Genomic DNA, 9,607 nt, shown 5'->3' with positions numbered 1-9,607 from the left:
CCAGCTTAAGCACGAGTTCTAGCTCTTTTTGCTGTGATTTTTGATCTCTTAGCTCAAAGCTCCATGTGCAAAACTGCTTTGGGAGATTGTTGCTTGGTATGTGACTCCTCCATTGGTCCAATTAGTTTTTGTTCTAGTGCTTTATTCATTGCAAATTTTTGCTGCATAGGTGACCATGTTCTTGAGCTTGCATGTTAAATTTTTGAGGTCCCAAGCAATTCCAATGCATGATATAGGCCCTAGGCACTTGTAGGAGTAGTTGCTATCAATCTTGTTTAGTTTTATTCACTTTTGTTTTGAAGTTACTAAAATTTCGGAAATTTTCAGAAAATGTTAAGGAGGCTCTTTAAAGGCTCTTCTAGCCAAAGCTCTAAGGAAAAACAAGACAAAGAGAAGGAAAAACCCAAGTATAATCTTCCTCGCTTAGCGGAAGTACGGTCGTGTGAATGGCCGTGTGAGGATTTCTTGAAAGAAGCCGGAATTCATGAAGACTTTTATGCTTTAATTGGGACTGCAGGCCTCACTGGTTTCATGAACGACCGAATCGATCAGTATCTCTTACTTACCAATACTTTCGTGCAAAACTTTTATTATTATCCTAAGAAGTCACCGCCTGCAGTATCATTTCATTTATATGATGAATTCAAAGAAATGTCTTTACGTCATTTTTGCGCTGTATGTAGGATACCTTATGAGGGAGAATTAGAGGAACCCCATCATGAAGATGTGGAAGGCTTCGTTAAAACTATTGATGTAGAAGAGCCAAATAAGGGCTCTGAGGCAAAAGTCTCTATTATACACTTTCCTGTTTTATGCTACTTTGCCATATTTGCTAGTAGATGCTTGATTGGTCATGGGAATAGTGGAAATTTGAGTGTTCCAGATATTATTATTCTTCAACATGCTTTGCTGGGAGACAATACTTTTAGTATGGGTGCCGTCGTTGCTAAACGGCTAGCCCTGAATCGTACAAAAGGCCCCATATTTGGAGGTATCTATGTTGCACGTCTTGCTGAACATTTTCAGATACCCATTAGGCACTATGAGGAGGAGGAGACAAAATTACCTCCTCACATTTTAGATTACAAGAGCATGGTAGCACACAAGTTTATTGTTGACAACGAAGAGAAGATGCTCTTGTATAGACTTAGATTCAATAAGAAACACTTTGAGTTTATTATTTTGCCTGCACCTCTGTTATTTGATTTGCTTGCAGAAAATCGCCTTGTCACGCCGGAAGCGGTGAACAACCATCTAGCCCAAGCTTTTACTCCAGAACCTGAACCTGAGCCGGAACTTGAGTTGGACCCTTATCGTGCATCATTTGTCCAGTGGGATCCGGAGATGACCAGCCAGTGGTATCCTGATTACACCTCCCACTACACCGGGGAGAGTAGCGGCGGTCCTTGGTATTAAACCAACTTAGGCCAAAAGCCTAAGCTTGGGGGAGTACGTATTTCTCACCGACTTTACATTCATGTTCACACACTAGTCGTCGGTGCTCATACTCTTTCATTGTATTATCCATGTTAGTTTAAATTTCTTTTTCTCGCTTTCTTCTTGTGTGTTTGATAAACCTTAAGAAAAAAACCAAAAAAATTAGTTAGTTTAATTTCCATGCTTGTAGTAGAAATTAAAATGAAAACCCAAAAAGATTTCTAGTTCTTCTTTTTACTTGTTGGGAGCTTTCCCGTGTAATTAGTTTTATTTTCTTTTCTTTCCTTTGGGGGTCGAGAAGACCATATTGAAAATGCTTAGTGGCTCTTATATGCATGATTGTTTATTTAATTTAGAGCCCATATTACTTGTCTTCTCTCTTGAGTTGAATGCTTGCAGATTCCAGCTTAGTCCAATGCACGTGCACTCTTATTATTATACACATCGTTCGGTCGTGCAAGTGAAAGGCAATAATCACGATATATGATGGACTTATTGGGATGAGAAAAGCTGGTATGAACTCGACCTCTCTTGTTTTTGTAAATATGATGATTCATCTTCCGGAGTCAGCTATTATGAAGTAAACATATTTGCAATGACATTTAGAGATTATAGTTACTTGTGCCATGCTTGATTAGCTATGAGTTATAATGGTTTACCTTGCATGCTATCATGCTATTAGAATGATTATGATGTGATATGATGGGATGGTATCCTCCTTTGAATGAATTGAGTGACTCGACTTGGCACATGTTCACGCATGTAGTTGAATCAAATCAACATAGCCTTCATGATATTTATGTTCATGGTGGATTATATCCTACTCATGCTTGTGCTCGGTGTGAATTAATTTTAATGCATGTTTACAACTGTTGTCGCTCTCTCAGTTGGTCGCTTCCCAGTCTTTTGCTAGCCTTCACCTGTACTAAGCGGGAATACTGCTTGTGCATCCAAACTCCTTAAACCCCAAAGTTGTTCCATATGAGTCCACTATAACTTCCTATATGCGGTATTTACCTGCCGTTCCAAGTAAATTTGTATGTGCCAAACTCCAAACCTTCAAATGAAATTCTGTTTTGTATGCTCGAGCAGCTCATGTTCCAACTAGGGCTGCCTATATCTTCCATGCTAGGTGGGTTATTCTCAAGAGGAGTGGACTCCGCTCCTCATTCACGAGAAAGGGCCGGTAACTGGGATGCCCAGTCCCATGATCCAAAAAGATCAAAGCAGATCAAAATAATTAAACAAAACTCCCCCAGGGCTATTGTATGTTGGAGGCACTCGTTGTTTCGAGCAAGCCATGGATTGATGCTTGTTGGTGGTTTGGGGAGTATAAACCTTTACCATTCTGTTTGGGAACTGCCTATAATGCATGTAGTATGGAAGATACAACCATCTCATAGTTGTTGCATTGACAGCAAAAGTATGCTGCTATATCTATTTACTTTTATGTTGAGTCATCATCCCTTCTTATTAAAAGCACCCGCTAGAGAGCACACTGTCATTTGCATTCATTATTGTTGGTTTATATTGGGTATGACTTGATTGGATCTCTTTTACCATGAATTACAATGTTTAGTCAGTCCTTGATCTTTAAAGGTTCTTTGCATTTATGTTTTGCGGTCTCAGAAAGGGCTAGCGAGATACCATTTTGTTATATCATGTTATAATTTTTTTGAGAAAGTGTTGTCATCCGAGTTTTATTATTATGGCTTGCTAGCTGATTATGCTATTGATATGAGTAATTGTGAGACCTATGTGTTATTGTGAGTATGGTTAGTTCATAATATTTGTGGAAACTTGAATGTTGGCTTTTCATGTTACAACAACAAGAGCAAACAGAGTTTGTAAAAGTTTTTCTTTATCACTTTCAGTTTATCAACTGAATTGCTTGAGGACAAGCAAAGGTTTAAGCTTGGGGGAGTTGATACGTCTCCAACGTATCTACTTTTCCAAACACTTTTGCCTTTGTTTTGGACTCTAACTTGCATGATTTGAATGAAACTAACCCGGACTGACGCTGTTTTTAGTAGAACTGCCATGATGTTGTTTTATGTGTAGAAAAGAAAAGTTCTCAGAATGTCCTGGAAATCCACGGAGGCACTTTTTGGAATTAATAAGAATTTTTGGCAAAAGAATTAATGCCAGGGGCCCACGACCTGTCGACGAGACAGGGGGGCGCACCCCCACTCTAGGGCGCGGCCCCCTATGTCGTGGGCCCCCTGGGCCTCCTCCGACCTCAACTTCAACTCCATATATTCCGTCTCGGGGAGAAAAAATCAGAGAAAAAGTTTCATCGTGTTTTACGACACGGAGCCGCCGTCAACCCTAATCTCTCTCGGGAGGGCTGATCTGGAGCCCGTTCGGGGCTCCAGAGAGGGGGATTCATCGCCGTCGTCATCATCAACCATCCTCTATCACCAATTTCATGATGCTCACCGTCGTGCGTGAGTAATTCCATCATAGGCTTGCTGGACGGTGATGGGTTGGATGAGATTTACCATGTAATCAAGTTAGTTTTGTTAGGGTTTGATCCCTAGTATCCACTATGTTCTGAGATTGATGTTGCTATGACTTTGCTATGCTTAATGCTTGTCACTAGGGCCCGAGTGCCATGATTTCAGATCTGAACCTATTATGTTTTCATGAATATATGTGTGTTCTTGATCCTATCTTGCAAGTATATAGTCACCTATTATGTGTTATGATCCGACAACCCCAAAGTGACAATAATCAGGATACTTCTCGGTGATGACCGTAGTTTGAGGAGTTCATGTATTCACTATGTGTTAATGCTTTGGTCCAGTTCTCTATTAAAAGGAGGCCTTAACATCCCTTAGTTTCCGCTAGGACCCCGCTAAACACGGGAGGGTAGGACAAAAGACATCATACAAGTTCTTTTCCATAAGCACGTATGACTATTTACAGAATACATGCCTACATTACATTGATGAATTGGAGCTAGTTCTATATCACCCTATGTTATAACTATTGCATGCGGAATCGCATTCGGCATAATTATCTCACTAATCCATTGCCTACGAGCTTTTCATATATTGTTCTTCGCTTATTTACTTTTCCGTTGCTACTGTTACAACTACTACAAAAACCCCAAAACATTTATCTTTACTTTTGCTACTGTTACCTTTATTATCATACCACTTTTGCTACTAAATACTTTGCTGCAGATACTAAGTTATCCAGGTATGGTTGAATTGACAACTCAACTGCTAATACTCAAGAATATTCTTTGGCTCCCCTTGTGTCGAATCAATAAATTTGGGTTGAATACTCTACCCTCGAAAGCTGTTGCGATCCCCTATACTTGTGGGTTATCACACGCTTCTCCGTCTTCACCACAATGTCGTCCACATAGACGTGGGCATTGCATCCGAGTTGCTTCAACAGGCACTTCTGCATACAGTGTTGGAAGGTGGCGCTGGCATTTCTCAAGCCGAATGTCATGGTGATGTAGAAGAAAGCGCCGAATGGTGTGATGAAGGCGGTCTTCAAGTGACCAGCCGGATCCATCTTGATCTGGTGGTAGCCGGAATAGGCATCAAGGAAAGACAACAACTCGCATCTGGCTGTGGAGTCAATAACTTGGTCGATTCGGGGCAGGGCAAACGGATCTTTGGGGTAGGCTTTGTTGAGACTGGTATAACCAATGCTCATATGCCACTTGTTGTTCTTCTTCAACACAAGGATCAGGTTGGCAAGCCAGTCCGGGTGGAACACTTCCATGATAAATCCGGCTGCTAGCAGTCAGGCGATCTCTTCTCCAACAATCCTTCTCTTCTCTTCTGGCAGGCGGCAGAGGGGTTTCTTGACCGGCTTAGCATTCGGCCTCACGTGTAGTTTGTGCTCGGCTAGATCCGCTGGGACACCCGGCATGTCTTTGGGGGACCATGCGAATATGTCTCGATTCTCAGAGAGGAAATCAACAAGCTCTCCTTCCTATTTCATGTCAAAGCCAGTGCCCATGACAGCAAACCTCTCCGGGTGCTCCGGGTCCAGGGGGATCCGCTTGGTCTCTTTGGCCGGCTGGAAGGAGGACCCTGCTTCCGCCTCCTTGGGATCATTCGGCATGACTGGCTTCTCGTTGGCCATGGCTACCATCTGGTCAAGGAGAAGTTTTTCTTGAGCAATGATGAGGGACTCGGCCAGCCGACTGCTGGCGGCAGCACAATCTTGCGACTTCTTGTAATCTCCGACAACGGTGATAATGCCCTTGGTGCATGGTATCTTGGCCTTCAGGTATGCATAGTGCGGGACCATCATGAACTTGGCCAGCATAGGGCGGCCCAAGAACGTGTGGTAGGGGCTTTCTAGGTTGACCACCTCGAACCAGATTGGCTCGCGCCAAAAGTGATCACTGTCACCGAAGAGGACGTCAATCTTTATCTTGCCAATTGGGGAGCAGGAAAGGCCGGGAACTATGCCATGGAAGACATTCCGACTTGGCTGAAGCTGCTTGGCCTTGATACCCAGCCGCTCCATGGTCTCGCAGTACAGGGTGTTGATGTTGTTGTCGCCGTCTATTAGAACTCGGCCAAAACGACAGGTCCACCTCCCCGTTGCAAAGGTTGCGTCGAGCACCAGGGCATATGAACCCGGGTTGGGCATCACAGCCATGTGGTCAGCTTGGCTCCAAGTGATGGGCCTCTCAGACCAATGCATGCGGGTGGGAGCTTTAGAGCTGACAGTGTTGACCTCTTGGTGCTGTTGCCGCTTATTGTGCTTGTCACCGGCTTCGCTCGTGAAGATGACGTAGGTGGCATGCTCTTCAGGGAACTCGTCTTGAATGGCGCCGATAGGTCGAGCTGCCGGCTGCTGAGCAGCCGAAGCTGGAGGGCCGGCTGGCGGGGGAGGCGGGAGGGCCTCACCCTTGGCGATCCGAGCTAGCTAGTTACACTCCCGAGTGGTGTGGTTGGATGGCTTTGCATTACTGTGGAACTTGCACGGGGTGTCGAGGGCCTGCTCAAAGGAGAGGGCGGGCAGCCATGCTCCCTTGCTAGTTCTCTGCCGCTTGGGGGAGGGCTGACCAGTCGGCTACTGATCCTCGACTATTGCTACCTGCCGGCTGATGGAAGCCGGCTGCTGGGTCTTGTGCTTGTTGTCGTTTTGCTGGCGCCGGTTGGTGTCACCAGTCGGCGTTTGGGGAGCCGGAGGGAGCACCTTCCCGGATGCGTCCACTCGGAGTTCTGACTTCATGGAGGATTCAGCCGTGGTGTACTTGTCCGCTATGATCAGCATCTCGTCTAGGGTGGCCGGCTCGTCGCAAAGGAGTTTGTGCTTGAGTAAGGTGCCCTCTCGGCACCCAGAAGTGAAGTACTCTGTGGGTTGCACCTCATGCACCCCTTCGCAGGACTTGCACAGCTCGCCCCAGTGCGTTAAGTAATCGCGGGTGGACTCAGTCGGGCCTTGGATGCACATGGAGAGCTGGCGAGGCTTGGGCGGCCGCTTGTAGGTGCTGGTGAAGTTGCGGATGAAAACTTCAGTGAAGTCTAGCTAGCTGTTGATGCTGTAAGGCTTCAGGCTGTTCAGCCATGTCCGGGCCGTGCCCTGGAGCATGAGCGGAACGTCCTTCACAGTAATACGCTTGTTGCCACTTGCTATGTTGACTGCGGTGGAGTAGCCAACCAGCCAATCCTCCGGCTTCACGGAGCCGTTGTACTTGGGAGTATCGTGTGGGAGGGAGAACCCTTTGGGAAAGGGCTCGTGACGTATGCGGGGGCCGAAACAAGGTGGGCCGACTACATCTTCTTCTACTATCGCCAGGGATTGAGCGAGTTGGTCGATCCGATGGCGGGCGTCATTCTCTCCGACTCCTTCACGGTGGCCTAGCCAGCCTCCAAGAGTAGGATGCTCAATAGGCGGCGGGGAGGCATGTCTCTCCCTGCGTGGGAGAGGTGGGCAGTCGTTGCGCCGTTCCACTGCTCTTTGGCGGCCGTCTTGGTCGCGCTCGATCATGATGTGCGTGCGCCGACTGCGGCTAGCAGCCGGCTCCGGGTTCTTCCGGCTATGAGTGCCGACTGTCGGGGACCGAGAGGTCGCACCGTGCTCATGGAGAGGGGGAAGGGTCTCATCTTGCATGCCATGTTCCACCATGCGGCGGCCGGCTTCCTGCTGCACGGCGGCCGCGTCGAGGAGCTGCTGCAGGCGCTCCATCATGCAGCATTCTCGTCGCCCTCTAGGTGGTCCAGCTCGTTTGCCGCCGCCTGGGCAGCGTGCAGGTTCTCCATGGGGGTGGCGTAGACAGGGCGGTCGGCTCCAAATATGCTAGCAATGGTGGCGCCGCGTTGTCGAACTGCGCCTAGCCGGCTGGGCTTTCCAGCAGCGGGTGTGCCGCCTACGATGCAGTTGATCTTGCGCTGGTAGGCATCAGTAAGGCGCCTCATGGCGGCCAACTGGTTGGCGCTATCGAGGAGCGAGACACAGTGTGCCTCTAGCGTTGCGCCATCCACGCCTTCCTCGATCGGAGTGGCGAGGGATCGAGGGCCGCACGGATCGGATCGCGGTCCGGTCCGGCATAGGCTCCATCCTGACTAATGACCAGCACCTCTGTGACGGTGCTGGCACTGGTGAAGTTGTCCGCGCACGGGAGCGGGTCATCGATGATCTCTACATGGTTGGGGTAGGCATCAACATCTGCCATGTCAGAGTCAATGATCATCTCGACGGGCGGATCAGTGGAGCCAATGGACTCCAGGTCGGAGGCGAGCTCATTGGTGATGTGGAGCTTGCCGAGGAGGTCGACGAGGCAGCTCTCGGAGCTGACTGATCCCGCGTCGGGCGCGGGATCATTGGCGAGGTGAACTCCGCCGAGGAGATCGGTGAGGGAGCTCGTGGAGCAGGCGGCCTCCATGTCGTGCAACGCATCGACGCAAGCACCATCCGGTGAGCCAGGCTGGCTGTGCTCACGTGGAAGGAAACGGGTTCCCGTCTAGAACATGTCTTCGGCCAACGGTGCGCTTAGCCCCACGGTGGGCGCCAAATGTCGTGGTATTTCCTCGACATATGCCAAGGGATGGCTTATCATGTGTGGGGACAGGAGTGCGTTGTCGGGCTCCGGAAGCGGGAGTAGGCAAGACCTCAAATGATGTCGGGTCTTACCCATGTTCGGGGCTCTCCATGGAGATAACACCCCTAATCCTGCTCTGCGGGGACTCCGCATCACTATGATCAAATAGCGGGGCTGCATTGATGCTCCTTGAGCTGTTGGCTAGAGGAGGAAGAAGGCAAGCTAGCTCTACTCCTTCCCTAGCTATGTGGGTGTATGATGGCTAGAATGGTGAACCCTTTGCATGGGAGAGCCTAGGGGGTTTATATAGGCCTACCCCCTTGGGGTACAATGATAATCAGGCTGGTTGTAGGACCCGACCGTCAGTGTCTATGGGCTCCGGCTTCTCCGCCGACAACTGGGTCCCGCCGCCTGGTGGGACCCGCCGACTGTCGTGGAATCGGCCGATAGGTAGGGCCCGCCGCCTGTGGGCCAGGAGGACTAGGCCACACTATAGCCTCGCCTCTGATGACGGTAGCTTGGTCGGGGGGCGTATGGCTACCGTACCGCCGCCTGGCGGGTGATCACTTTAGCCACACCCTGTAACTTCTGGTTAACGGCGCACAGACTCCAAGGGGAGGGACGGCCGCCTTCTAGGAGTTGGCCTCCCCTTGTGGACGCCTACTCTGGCCTTGCCGCCTTTTGGTGATACACGGACAAGTGGGGCCCGTCGTCTGCGGGCCACACCAACCGCCCGCCATGGGAGCATGGCCCGAACTAACATAGGCGACGTCATGGACCGCGTGGCTATAGTGCCGTGGCAGGTGAGGGGTGTCTGCCTGGTACGCCCGCATTGTAGCCATGTTCCTTCCTGGATTCGGGGATGGCAGGCTGCACTGTTGCCACGCCATGTCTTGTCATAGCAGGTGGGTGCAAACTTTGAGGAGGCCACGGGCCGCCTGGTAGGAGTCGGCCCATGCCCTCGCCGCCTTCTGGGGTGCGCCGCCTTCTGGGGGTCCGCCTCCTTCTATGAGGCGGCCCGTTGGCACCAGCCGGCCCCGTAGGCTGGCCTTGCGACCAGTCGGGCTAAGGGGCTTGGCCAGCCCCGATGTCTTAAAAATTGTTGTGGTGTGGATGAGGCTACCCATAGTCTATCCCCCCATCAGC

This window comes from Triticum aestivum, chromosome 1B, assembly GCF_018294505.1.
Source record: "Triticum aestivum cultivar Chinese Spring chromosome 1B, IWGSC CS RefSeq v2.1, whole genome shotgun sequence".
Classification (NCBI taxonomy): domain Eukaryota; kingdom Viridiplantae; phylum Streptophyta; class Magnoliopsida; order Poales; family Poaceae; genus Triticum; species Triticum aestivum.
The sequence above is the reverse complement of the archived record's forward strand: the minus strand, read 5'-3'. Positions refer to the sequence as shown.